This window comes from Pleurodeles waltl, chromosome 5, assembly GCF_031143425.1.
Source record: "Pleurodeles waltl isolate 20211129_DDA chromosome 5, aPleWal1.hap1.20221129, whole genome shotgun sequence".
NCBI lineage: Eukaryota > Metazoa > Chordata > Amphibia > Caudata > Salamandridae > Pleurodeles > Pleurodeles waltl.
Window position 1 is genome coordinate 707,489,147 of NC_090444.1, and position 13,558 is coordinate 707,502,704.

Sequence of the window (13,558 nt, forward strand, 5' to 3'; positions counted from 1 at the left end):
ATTTAACAATGAATAAAGCAGGATTCCAATCCTAATTGTAGATGGTGGAATGCATCCTGTACAGTATATACATTAGGAGAGGAAAGCACACATGCACACAAGCCATAAGAGTTGATCATAAATGTAGAGCAGCAGCATAAACCAGGAGCATAGATTGGGAACAGAATTTTGAAATGTTTTCACTGGGAAAGTTCAGTTCTTTAGAACAACTACCTGATTTCCAAGGGCCTTCATAGAGTGCGAATGCCCTCAACACCTGCAGACCTATGTTTTAGGAAAGCAGAGGAGAGGGAAGCATTTTACGGCAAACTTTAATGTTTCATTTTGGTTGGCCGATTCATTAGAAAGTTGTCAAGTGAGTTACATTTCCTAAGTGGACGCTCATGAACAGAAGGTAACAGCGAAAAGCAGACCTCCCTTCCTATGTGCGAGGGTGCTGCTATAGCTGCACGGATGTCACGAGGCCAAAAGTCAAGGATGGCACATCCCCAGCCTATGTATGGTAGCATTCATCAATAGTGTGGAGTATGTCAGGCCATGCTCGACGTCTGGGTTCTTCAGAAGTGGAATGGAGACCTAATTCTGTTCCTCTCCACTTACTTTCCTGAATAATTTGATGTTTAAGGGGGTAGTTCTCTTTGATTGTTAGTGGACCTATCACATCCTATAGGGAGTGTTAAGTCTTCCTGGACTCTTCTGCTTCCAGTGACGCAGCGCACTGCTTTACTATTTACTTTGCAACTACAGCAAAGAGGGATAGGGTTGAACTTTACCTAGGATAGACTGCATCCCTTCAATTTTCTCTCGTGGCCCAAGGGAGGATTCGGTATTCACAGTGCAGCCCAACTGTAGCTGGAGTTATGGTGTTTTGGTGTTCATCAGTAAGTTACTCGCATCCTTTTGTACCTATTCTGTTGACCAGTGAGAAGCTAGTTAGTAACCTACCTGCCACCTCAGAAGCATGCTTGGGGGTTGGAGGCACACAGGCCAACAACAGCTGCCATTCTTGACAAAACGTGGGAAAGATCTCAGTAGCAGAAAAGGCTAAGATGACTCTGCTAAGATTCAAATTTGTTAGCTATAGGTCACTCGAGAAGTAAGGAGCAAGCACTCAACTGATTGAATTAACCTTCCGGTATCTAAGAAAGGGCCAAAACGAAAAATGTATTTTGCTTAGTGCTGATTACTACTAAACTTGGTAGCAACCTCGCAGTAGTGACAAATTAATTTGGAACAACTGGCATTGCAAGTAAAAGCACTTGCCCCTTCCAAAGTTGCATATATTATTTTTAGTTAAAGTAGCTAGACAAACCCAAGGAAGCAATAGTTTACTATAACTTCTGGGTTTCAAACGTCTGTGTCAAAGAACTCTCCAGAACTATTATTCCATAGGGTCTGTCTTGAAACTGATTGTGAAGTTCAAAGGAAGACATTTCTGGTTTACTCATGAAAGTAAAATGTTTGAAACATGGAAATCTCTGCATTCCTCCTGCCATGCTCTACACAAACAACCGTGTCAAAACAAAATGTTAAACTGTTGTCTAAACAGCTCGATATAAAGAAATCAATCAATGTGTTGATGTCCCAAGCTCAGAAAAGAAGACAAAGGCCATGGAGCATCCAAGGTTGGTGGAAAAGAATCCCATCAGTTTTTGGGCTAATCGCAGATGGAAGAATATGCACTCTCCTTATAATGTTCTCAACCAAGACTCTTGGGGCCAGATGTAGTAACCGTTTTGCAAGGCGCAAACTGCAAAAATCGCAGTTTGTGCCATGCAAAACGGCCATCGCGATGCACATTCCCATTTTGCGAGTCGGTACCGACATGCAAAATGGGAATGCGACTCGCAAATAGGAAGGGGTGTTCCCTTCCTATTTGCGACTCGCACCGCGATGCAGGATTGGTTTGTGACCGCGAAAGCGGTCGCAAAGCAATTCGCAGTTAGCACCCACTCAAGTGGGTGCTAACTCATTCCCTTAGTGAATGTCGCTATAAATGTTTTTTCAGAGCAGGCAGTTGTCCAATGGACCACTGCCTACTCTGAAAAAACAAAACCAAATGGTTTCATTTTTTTTTGTATTGCAACTCGTTTTCCTTTAAGGAAAACGTGCTGCAATACAAAAAAAAAATGCTTTATTGAAAAAGCAGTCACAGACATGGAGGTCTGCTGTCTCCAGCAGGCCACCATCCCTGTGAGTGCAGGGAATCTCAAGGGGGTCGCAATTGCGACCCACCTCATTAATATTAATGAGGTGGGTCTTTGCGACCCCCTTGAAATTCCCAGAAGGTGTCTGAGACACCATTCTGCTTACGATTTTACGAATCAGAAATTGCGAGTCTCACGAAATCGCTTTTTGCTACATCTGACCCATAGCCCACTATTCAAGCTGACTTGTCGGTGTTCAGTTTCAGAAACTTCTCCAGCTGGCCACTACATATACAGTATTAAGTGTTGCTAGGAAACAGGTGATAGAGCAGTCACCACCATGGAACTGACTAGTTAATACACTTTGTCCTTGGTACTTTACATCTCTCATACTGAATTATACAAACAAAAGTGATGGATGGAATACTTGAATTAATCTCAGTCGCTGGTAATTGCACAGGGATGTATCCCAGTTCATCAATATTTTGCTCACCATGCCACCTCAGGAAGTTCATGTCCTGGCAGTTCAGGATGGACTGTTCCTATTGGAATTGGCTTGGTAGTTCTGACTGGGCTGTCCCCATTGGAAGAGAGTCAATGATTTGCATATGGCTAGGTTCAAACTGAGGTGGCACGGTGGGCAAAACAAACTGAATTGAGATGCAGGCCAGAGTGGTTGCCAGTGGATGAGATTAATTCAAACATTCCATCCATCATTTTATTTTTGATGGTGTTGGTTTGAGGGGTATGCCCAGATGTAGGTCCTGTGTTCACTGTGCTACTAGAACCAAGTTATACATAGCTGATGATCCCCAATAAGGGTGAAACTGGTCCTGGTTGCTTGTGTTCTGGTTAATGGAGGGCCTGGCTTGACAGTTCAGGTTGGACTGTTCACATTGGAGCAGGGTCAAGACTGATTTGCATATTGGCTAGGTCCAATCTGAGGTGGCATGGTGGGTGAAAATGGTAGATTTGGATGCAGGCCAGAGCAATTGACAGTAACTGAAATTAATTCAAGCATTCCACCGATCACCTTGGTTTTGATGCCCTAAGTGTGACAACTATGGCCAGGAGTGGGTCCTATGCTCACTGTGCCACTTGACCCAAGCTATACTTTACTGATAAGCCATAATAAGGGGTGAAAGTAGTCCTGGGTTGTCCAAGATTTGGCTGTTTTCTACACCAACACTACACAAACGATACCATTTACTATGAGCCTCCACATGAAGTGAATCCATCCACCAGTAATGCACCTGCTCCTGCGTATGCAGAGACTGCCTCTGGTTACTTCATCGACATTGATGACTTTTCTTCAGACTCATCCATTTCAGTAATTGAAAATGTTCCAAAGACACATATGCTGTACTTATGGCTTAAACATAATTATATAACTCTGTATGGTTCTGCTTGACATTTTTTACATTTTCTTTATGGATTGGTTTCGTGACTGTTTTCTTTTTGCTCTTAAATGGCCATTACCTTCCTGAACACTCCTCAGTTGAGCTTGTGGATAAAGTCTTAACTCCATATCATTCCTCACATAAGGTCCGAAGACACTTGTCACAATCACATATACACACACTCTCTCACATATACACACTCTCACCTGCATGCATGCACACAACATAGATTTAAATAGGGGAGGCTCCTTCGCAATGACGAAGGAGCGTTACCCCCCCTGGCTAAGCCAGCAGCTGAAAAATAAAACAATAGTGTTGATTTATTTTTCAGCTGCTGGCCCAGCCAGCAGCATGTGCAGGGAGGGCTGGGCTAGACCATGGGAGGGGGTGTGCACTTAAGTGATCATGAGCCAGATGTAGGAAGCATTTTGCATGGTGCAAACTGCGAAAATCACAGTTTGCGCCATGCAAAATGCACATCGCGATGCACATTCCCATTTTGCGAGTCGGTACCTACTCGCAAAATGGGAATGCGACTCGTAAATAGGAAGGGGTGTTCCCTTCCTATTTGCGACTCACACCGCGATGCAGAATTGCTTTGTGACCCTTTACCCTTTGTGAATGTCGCCATTAATGTTTTTTCAGAGCAGGCAGTGTTCCAATGGACCACTGCCTACCCTGAAAAACCCAAACCAAATGGTTTCGTTATTTTTTTGTATTGCAACTCGTTTTCCTTCAAGGAAAACGGGCTGCAAAACAAACAAAAAACTGCTTTATTTAAAAAGCAGTCACAGACATGGAGGTCTGCTGTCTCCAGCAGGCCACCATCCCTGTGAGTGCAGGGAATCCCAAGGGGGTCGCAAAATGCGACCCACCTCATTAATATTAATGAGGTGGGTCTTTGCGACCCCATTGAGATTTGCAGACGGAGTCTGAGACACCGTTCTGCATCCAATTTTGCGAATCGGAAATTGCAAGTCGCACCGACTCGCAATTTCCGATTCACAAAATCGGATTTTACTACATCTGGCCCCATGTGTGTTTGGCCAGCCAAACACACATGCACACTTAGGTTTCTCCAACCTGGCTGTGTTACACATCCAGGTTGGAGAAACTGCATAGACTCCCATGCAGTGTCTGAGCATCAGACCAAGCCGCTCAGATCAGTCCTGGTGCTGCTCTTATACTAGGTTTAGCATGAGAGCAGTGCCAGGATTGCATGAGGAGCCTGTGCTCGTGTCCCAGGGACTGCTGGGACACCAACACCATTGAGAGGGAACAGAAGGGAGGCCGCCAGCATCCAAAAGGTAAGTTTTTCTTTTAACAATCCTCGTTACTCATCCCCCAGCCTCGCAAACCACCTCCTCGTCTCACCACTCACCCCTCCCCTTGAGATTTGCAGTGGCCACCACTGGATTTCAAAACATTTTTACTTACCTCCACAGGGATGTATCCCAGTTCATCAATATTTTGCACACCATGTGTAGGAAAGTACCATCTTGCCTGGCATGTTACCCCCATGTTTACATGTATGTAATTTTGTTTTTGCCTGTCTCACTGGGATCCTGCTAGCCAGGACCCCACTGCTCATAGTTTGTGCCCTGAATGTGTATACCTGTGTAGTGACTAACTGTGTCACTGAGGCTCTGCTAATCAGAACCTCAGTGCTTATGCTCTCTCTGCCTTTAAAATTGTCACGATAGGCCAGTGACCATTTTTACCAATTCTAATTGGCACACTGGAACACCCTTATAATTCCCTAGTATATGGTACCCAGGTACCCAGGGTATTGGAGCTGCAGCATTTCTTTTGCAACCCATAGGGAGCTCAGACAAATCTTACACAGGACTGCCACTGCACTTAAGTAACACGTTATTTCACAGCCATTTTCACTGCACTTAAGTAACTTATAAGTCACCTATGTGTCTAACCATCACTTGCAAAAGGTTAGGTGCAAAGTTACTAAGTGTGAGGGCACCCTTGCACTAGCAAAGGTGCCCCCACATAGTGCAGGGCCATTTCTCCGTACTTTGTGAGTGTGGGGACACCATTACACACGTGCACTACATATAGGTCAATATCTATATGTAGCTTCAGGGCCATTTCTCTGTACTTTGTGAGTGTGGGGACACCATTACACGTGTGCACTACATATAGGTCAATACCTATATGTAGCTTCAGAATGGTAACTCTGAATATGGCCATGTAACATGTCTAAGATCATGGAATTGTCCCCCCATGCCAAATCTGGTATTGGGGTGCCAATTCCATGCTTCCCCGGGGCTCCACTATGGACCCCGGGTACTGCCAAACCAGCTCTCTGGGGTTTTTATCTGCAGCTACCACTGCTGCCATCCCACAGACAGGGTTCTGCCCTCCTGGGGTCTGGGCACCCCAGTCCCAGGAAGGCAGAATAAAGAATTTCCTCTGAGAAAGGGTGTTATACCCTCTCCCTATGGAAATAAGTGTTAAAGGCTGGGGAGGGGTAGCCTCTCCCAGCCTCTGGAAATGCTTTGAAGGGCACAGATGGTGCCCTCCTTGCATAAGCCAGTCTACACTGGTTTAGGGAACCCCCAGTCCCTGCTCTGGAGCGAAACTGGACAAAGGAAAGGGGAGTGACCACTCCCCTATCCATCACCACCCCAGGGGTGGTGCCCAGAGCTCCTCCAGTGTGTCCCAGACCTCTGCCATCTTGGACCCAGAGGTGTGAGGGCGCTCTGGAGGCATCTGAGTGGCCAGTGCCAGCAGGTGATGTCAGAGACCCCTCCTGATAGGTGCTTACCTAGCTAGGTAGCCAATCCTCCTCTGAGAGCTATGTAGGGTCTCTCCAGTGGGCTTTTCCTCAGATAACAACTTGCAAGAATTCCCCAGAGTTCCTCTGCACCTCTGTCTTCAACTTCTGCCAAGGATCGACCGCTGACTGCTCCAGGACACCTGCAAAACTGCAACAAAGTAGCAAGAAGACTACCAGTGACACTGTAGCGCCTAATCCTGCTGGCTTTCTCAACTGTTTCCTGGTGGTGCATGCTTTGGGGGCTGCCTGCCTTCATCCTGCACTGGAAGCCACGAAGAAATCTTCCGTGGGTTGACGGAATCTTCCCCCTGCTCCAGCAGGCACCCAACTTCAGCATCACCGGTAATCTGGGACCCCTCTCATCCTGACGAGCGTGGCCCCTCGAACAAGGTGGTGGCCCCTAGAGACCCAGATTGTCCAGTGGTCCAACTGTCCAAATTTGGAGGAAGTAAGTCCTGCCTCCCCTCTCCAGACAGTAATCCCATGCACCGGGTGAACTGCAGCTACTAGGGCTTCTGTGCACATTTCCACAAAATCCTTTGTGCACAGACAAGCCCAGGTCCCCAGCACTCTGTTTCTGCAATGCTCAGCTCCCTGAGTTGAAATCCGGCTGCGTGGGAGCCTCTTTTGCAGTGTTGAAATGACCGCCGTGTTCAGACTTATTAAACCTGTGTTCAAGTGCTTCTGTGGCTGCTACCTTCTTGTGCGTAGGCTCTCTACGTTGCTGAGGGCCCCTCGATCTCCTCTCCTAAGTGGCGATATCCCGGTCCTTCCTAGGCCAGACAGCACCCTTTTTCTTCAACTGCGACTCTTGCAGCTAGCAAGGCTTGTTTGCGGTCTTTTGCCAAAGAATCTTCCAGCACCCCGTGGGACATCTTCTGCATGAAGGAGAAGTTCCTAGCACCTCTCGGTGTTGCAGAAACTTCAGCTTCTTCCATCCGGAGGCAGCCATTTTTCACCTTCATCCGGGGATTAGTGGACTCCTGCCCCCCTGCACACTTTCACAACTCTTGGACTTGGTCCCCTTCCTTTTCAGGTCCTCAGGTCCAGGAATCCGTCTTCAGTGCTTTGCAGTCTGTTGTGGTCATTGCAAAATCCTCTATCACGATTTTAGTGTGTTTCTGGGGAAATAGTAGTACTTTACTCCTATTTTCCAGGGTCTTGGGGTGGGGTATCTTGGACACCCTTAGTGCTTTCTTACACTCCCAGTGACCCTCTACACATTACACTAGCCTAGGGGTCCATTTGTGGTTCGCATTCCACTTTCTTAGTATATGGTTTGTGTTGCCCCTAGGCCTATTGCATCCTATTGTATTCTACAGTGTTTGTACTACTTTCTGACTGTTTTACTTACCTGATTTTGGTTTGTGGGTATATTTTGTGAATTTTAATTACCTCCTAAGGGAGTATATCCTCTGAGATATTTTTGGCACATTGTCACTAAAATAAAGTACCTTTATTTTTGGTAACTCTAAGTATTGTCTTTCCTATGATATAGTACCTATATTGTATTAGTGGTATAGTAGGAGCTTTGCTTGTCTCCTAGTTCAGCCTGAGCTGCACTGCTGTAGCTACCTCTATCAGCCTAAGCTGCTAGAACACTACTAACCTACTAATAAGGGATAACTGGACCTGGCACAAGGTGTAAGTACCATCAGGTACCCACTATAAGCCAGGCCAGCCTCCTACACTGGTGGTGCAGCGGTGGGATAAGTACTTGTAACTGCTTTACCACTTTGTCATTGGTGCTTTTCATAAGAAACCCATATTTGAAATACTTAGAAATATGCGCAGTTAACTTAAACAGTCTAACTTTCTTTCTAAAATCTTTGTAAAAAGTTTCAGAAAAGTTTTAAAACGTTTTTCTCTTTTCTTTAAAAAAAATTCTAAACGTTTTCTCTCTCTCCTAAATTCTTTCTTTCAACTATGTCTGTTGTATAGGCCACTCCTAAAGCTGTGCAGACAACTTATGACAATTTAAACTTTAAAAGTTTGAGAGGTCTCTGTATAGAAAGGAGTTTAGGGATTGGTAAGAACCCTACCAAAGAACTTCTCCTTGAAAGTGACCAGAACCAGACTGGTCAAACCCAGGATCAGGAGGTAGAGGATGGGGGCATCCAGATAGTTTCAGTGGAGGTCCCTGAGGACTCTGAAGAGGGTACTTCCAAAGACCTGTCAGTTAACAGGCTATCTAGAGAAGCTGGTAGTGGGAGGGGTCACACATTTCACTCCAAAAGATCAGGTAACTAGAGTTCAGGTGGTTAGAGATAGGTCCACTTCTGCCCATTCCCACATCAACTTTGTGTCTGAGAATTCCCAAGCCTCCCACCCTGAGGATAACACCCTAGATAGGGAACACAGAAAGCTGAGGTTGGAAGAGGACAGACTGAAACTGAGACAGCAGCAGTTGGCCTTAGACAGGGAGTCTCTAGATGTAGGGAGGGAAAGACAGAAGTTGGGGTTAGTTCCCCATGGTGGCAGCAGCTGTATTCTTGATAGTCATCCTGTGAGAGAAACAGATTCAAGAAACCTGCAAAAGAGTGTCTCCCCTTACAAGGAGCAGGGTGCCATAAACAAGTGGTTTTCTGCACTGGAGAGGGCCTGTATGATGCAGTTGGTCCCTCAAAGGCAGTGGGCTGCTATCCTGTGGCTATCTTTCACTGGCAAAGGTAGGGATAGACCCCTTATCGTCAGGGAGAGTGATGCCAACAACTACAAAGTTTTGAAAGATGCACTCTTAGATGGATTTGGCTTAACCACTGAACAATACAGGTTAAAGTTCAGCAATATCAAAAAAGAGTCCTCTCAAGACTGGACAGACTTTGTAGACTGTTCAGTGAAGGCCTTGGAGGGATGGTCATGGCAGTAACATGACTGACTATGAAAGCCTATATAATCTAATTTTGAGAGAGCATATTTTGAATAATTGTGTGTCTGACTTTTTGCATCAGTGCTTGGTAGACTCAGATCTGACCTCTCCCCAAGAATTGGGAAAGAAGGCAGACAAATGGGTCAGAACAAGAGGGGGCAGAAAAGCTCATACAGGTGATGGCAAGGATGGCAAGAAGAAAGATGGTAAGTCTTCTAACAAGGGTGGGGGCAAAGATAAAAATAATTCGGAGTCTTCATCAGGCCCACAACAATCCTCTGGGGGAGGTGGGTCCAAATCCTCATCAAGCAATCAAAAGAAGTCATGGTGTTATTTATGTAAAAGTAAAGTCCATTGGGCATGTGATTCCACTTGTCCAAAGAAAAATACTAAGGCTCCCAGTACCACAACCCCAACTTCGTCCTTTAGTGCCCCTAGTAATAGCAGTGGTGGTGGGAAGAGCTCTACAAATAGCCAATCAAAGGGTGTAGCTGGGCTCACCATTGGTAATGTATTGGGGATTGGTCTTGTCAGGGAGACCACAGAGGCTGTTTTAGTCTCTGATGGTGGTATTGACTTTGCCAGCTTGGTTGCTTGTCCCCTTAATATGGGTAAGTACTAGCAACTTCCCCTAATAAATGGTGTTGAGGTTGAGGCCTACAGGGATACAGGAGCCAGTGTCCCTATGGTGATTGAGAAAGTGGTTGCCCCTGAACAACACCTAGTTGGGCAGCAGTACCAAGTGCCTGATCCTCATAACAACACTCTTAGCCACCCCATGGCTGTTGTGAATCTCAACTGGGGGGGGGGGGGGGAGTTTACTGTTCCAAAGAAAGTTGAGGTAGCCACTGATTTACCTGTAGACTGCTTACTAGGCAATGATTTGGAGACATCAGCTTGGGTTGAAGTGGAGTTGGAGGCTCATGCAGCAATGCTGGGCATACCAGGGCATATCTTTGCTCTCACAAGGGCCCAGGCCCAGAAGCAAGGAGGATAGGGAAACTTGGATCCTGGAAAAATGGACCAAGTGCTCCCAAAAGCTAGGGGTAGAAAGGGTAATTCCTTGCCGACTATCTCTCCCTCTCCAGAAGATTCACCTCTTGAGTAAGAGGAATCCTCTCCCTGTGCAGGACCTAAACCAGATGAGCTGGCAGCAGACATTGGTGAGCTTTGGGTACGGGGGGCTGCTAGGGAAGAGCTGAATGTGGCACAGCAGACCTGTCCCACACTAGAGGGTTTAAGACAGCAAGCTGTCAAACAGCAGAATGGGGATTTTACTGATAGCCATAAACTCTATTGGGAAGATAACCTCCTCTATACTGAGTCAAGGGACCCTAAGCCTGGAGCTTCCAGGAGATTAGTTATCCCTTTGCAGTATAGGGAGTTTCTTCTGACTTTGGCTCATGATATTCCTTTGGCTGGGCATTTGGGCAAGAGTAAAACCTGGGCCAGACTTGTTCCATTGTTTCACTGGCCTCACATGTCAGAGGACACTAAGGAGTTTTGTCGCTCCTGTGTGACCTGCCAAGCCAGTGGCAAAACTGGTGCCATATCTAAGGTCCACTTAATTCCACTTCCAGTGGTTGGGGTGCCCTTTGCGAGGGTAGGGGTTGAAATTGTTGGCCATGCCACTAGGAATCTTGAAGCTATAGCCTCAAGGACCACTACAGCTCCTGCAGTGGTAAAGCCCTCCTTGGAATATTTTCCAGAGTGGGTTTCCCTAAGGAAGTGGTATCAGACAGAGGTAGTAACTTCATGTCTGCATACCTCAAAGCTATGTGGAAGGAGTGTGGTGTAACTTACAAGTTCACTACTCCTTATCATCCACAGACAAATGGTCTGGTTCAGAGGTTTAATAAAACTCTCAAAGGCATCATCATGGGACTCCCTGAAAAACTCAGGAGAAGATGGGATGTCCTGTTGCCATGCCTCCTTTTTGCTTATAAGGAGGTACCCCAAAAAGGAATGGGCTTCAGCCCTTTTGAACTCCTCTTTGGACACCCTGTAAGAGGACCCCTTGCTTTTGTAAAGGAGGGTTAGGAACAACCTTTAAAAGCTCCCAAGCAAGACATTGTGGATTATGTACTTGGCCTCAGATCAAAGATGGCTGAGTACGTGAAAAAGGCCAGTAAAAACCTTCAGGCCAGCCAAGAGCTCCAAAAGCAATGGCATGACCAGATGGCTGTCCTGGCTCAGTACCATCCAGGACAGAACGTGTGGGTATTGGAGCCTGTGGCCCTGTTGGACTTTTTTCCTTACGCAGGGTCATCCCCAGCCTTTTTGCCTCCTTCCTCCTGGTTTTTCTGACCTCTCGCTGTTGGCTCTAGGACTCTGAGCACTTTATCACTGCTAACCAGTGCTAAAGTGCAGGTGCTCTCTCATCCAAAGTTCGTATGATTGGCTTATACCTAATTGGCATATTTAGTTTACCTATAAGTCCCTAGTACAGTGGTATCTCTATACAGAGGGCCTGTAAATTAAATACTACTAGTGGGTCTGCAGCACTGCCCACTGAGGTAGACTTTCAAACCTGTCTCAGGCCTGCTATTGCAGGGCCTGTGTGCGCAGCTTTCTGCCACAGGGACCTGGCATCTAAATTTACTTGCCAGGCCCAGAACTCCCCTTTTACTGCATGTAAGTCACCCCTAAGGTACGCCCTAGCTAGCCCTATGGGCAGGGTGCCACGTATGTAGAAGGCAGGGCATGTGCCAGGTTGCGCGGCCTGTCCTGGTAGTGGCAAACAGCCTAACTTGGTGTCTCACTGCTTTGAGTGCTGCCTTCTCATAGGATTGTATTAGAAATGCTCTGCCTTATGTGTAAGGGGTATTGTCTGATTTATGAGGGGTAGCGTAGGCGTGTTTGGTATGGTTGTGATGGCGATAATAAATGCTGCTTACTGGTGTGGGTGTATTTTTCATTACTATCACAGAAATGCCACTTCTAGAAAGTGCACATTTATCTATGCTTATGACTCTGGTGTTTTGCAGCTTGACTCCAATCCACGTCTGAGCAAAGTGACAACTGGGGCTTTGTGCATACTTTTCAGACAGCCTGTACATAGGGAGGGAGGGGGTGTCACAGAGGTGCATCTGCATAGTGAATAGTCTTCCTGGGCTGAGAGAAAGGAGAGGCGGGGCACACCTACATTTGTAAAGGTGGCCTTACACAATAGGGTCGTTAACCCCCCACTGATGTTTGGAGCCTGTGCTGAAGGAGAGAGGGGGCACTCCCAGAACCAGTTGTAACTGGCTGGAAGGACTCACCAGGGACCGCCATGGACTGTTGCTGCTGTGCTGACCTGTGACCTGCCTGGTCACTGTAAAGGACTACCATTTGCTTGCAGCCTCTTTGCACTAGCCTGTTGTTGGACCCTGTCCCCTGGTGGGCTTTTTCTTTAAAGCTTTGTCCCCCCAGGGGCAGGGTGCTGTGGCACCTGACCCCTGCAACTACAGGGAGCACGAGGAGTGCTTCATTTGGGCTTCCTAGCGCCTGGAAGGCGCTTCATTAAAATGGTGCTGTGCACCAGGAGGGGCGCTCGATGGTGTCTGCTCTGAGACACTTCCCTGTGGCCCTTACAGTGCTTGGAAACGCTCTACAACTCAAGGAAATCACCGCCGCAGCCGGGCCAAAGTGGCGAGCTCAATCGGTTTTTAAAATGCACCTTGCGCTGCCCAGAAACTTCACCGCCGCAGCCGGGTCTTTCACTCACTCAAGTGCGTCGGAGCGCGGTGTGCATTAACCCCCGGGGCACTCCAGGAGAAGGAGAGGAGCCGGCACGCTCCTCTCAGTGCCACTGGGGACCTGACGATCTAAGTAGTGCCCCCGGGGTCCACGCCGGCTCCCCTATTGCCAAGGGATCACCACGACCCTGAAGGCATAAAAGCGGCTCCAGAGAGGAGCCCAGCACGTGAGGGAGATGTGCGGCCTCTCCCTGCTTTGCACCGACAGCCGCTGTGGGGACGAGGGCGGCTGCCCCCAACTTCGCAGGACTGGGGGAAGGCGCGGGGAGCACCCCCTTCCCCAGTCTCTGCAGTAGGAGCAGGATGCTTCGTTTTCGGTTTACAAATAGGGCATTTTCAACTCAGAAGGGAGACCTCAACGGAGGCCCCCTTCTGTTCGCCCAGGCTTATGGTTGGGCCTAGCCAGGCCCCCACCCCGAGGACAGGGGGTGGGGAGGCCGAGGCAGGTCGCCATCTAAATTACAGGTCCCCGGAGGGGCCCGTTTTCAGCAAAGGAGAGGGCGCCTACCGCCCCTTCCCCCCAGGAGCACCGTGTGCCTCCGTGGTGAGCGCAGAAGCGCCGGGGGCCCCCTCATGCTCTCTTAGGCACTAGAGGTGCCTGCTTCATC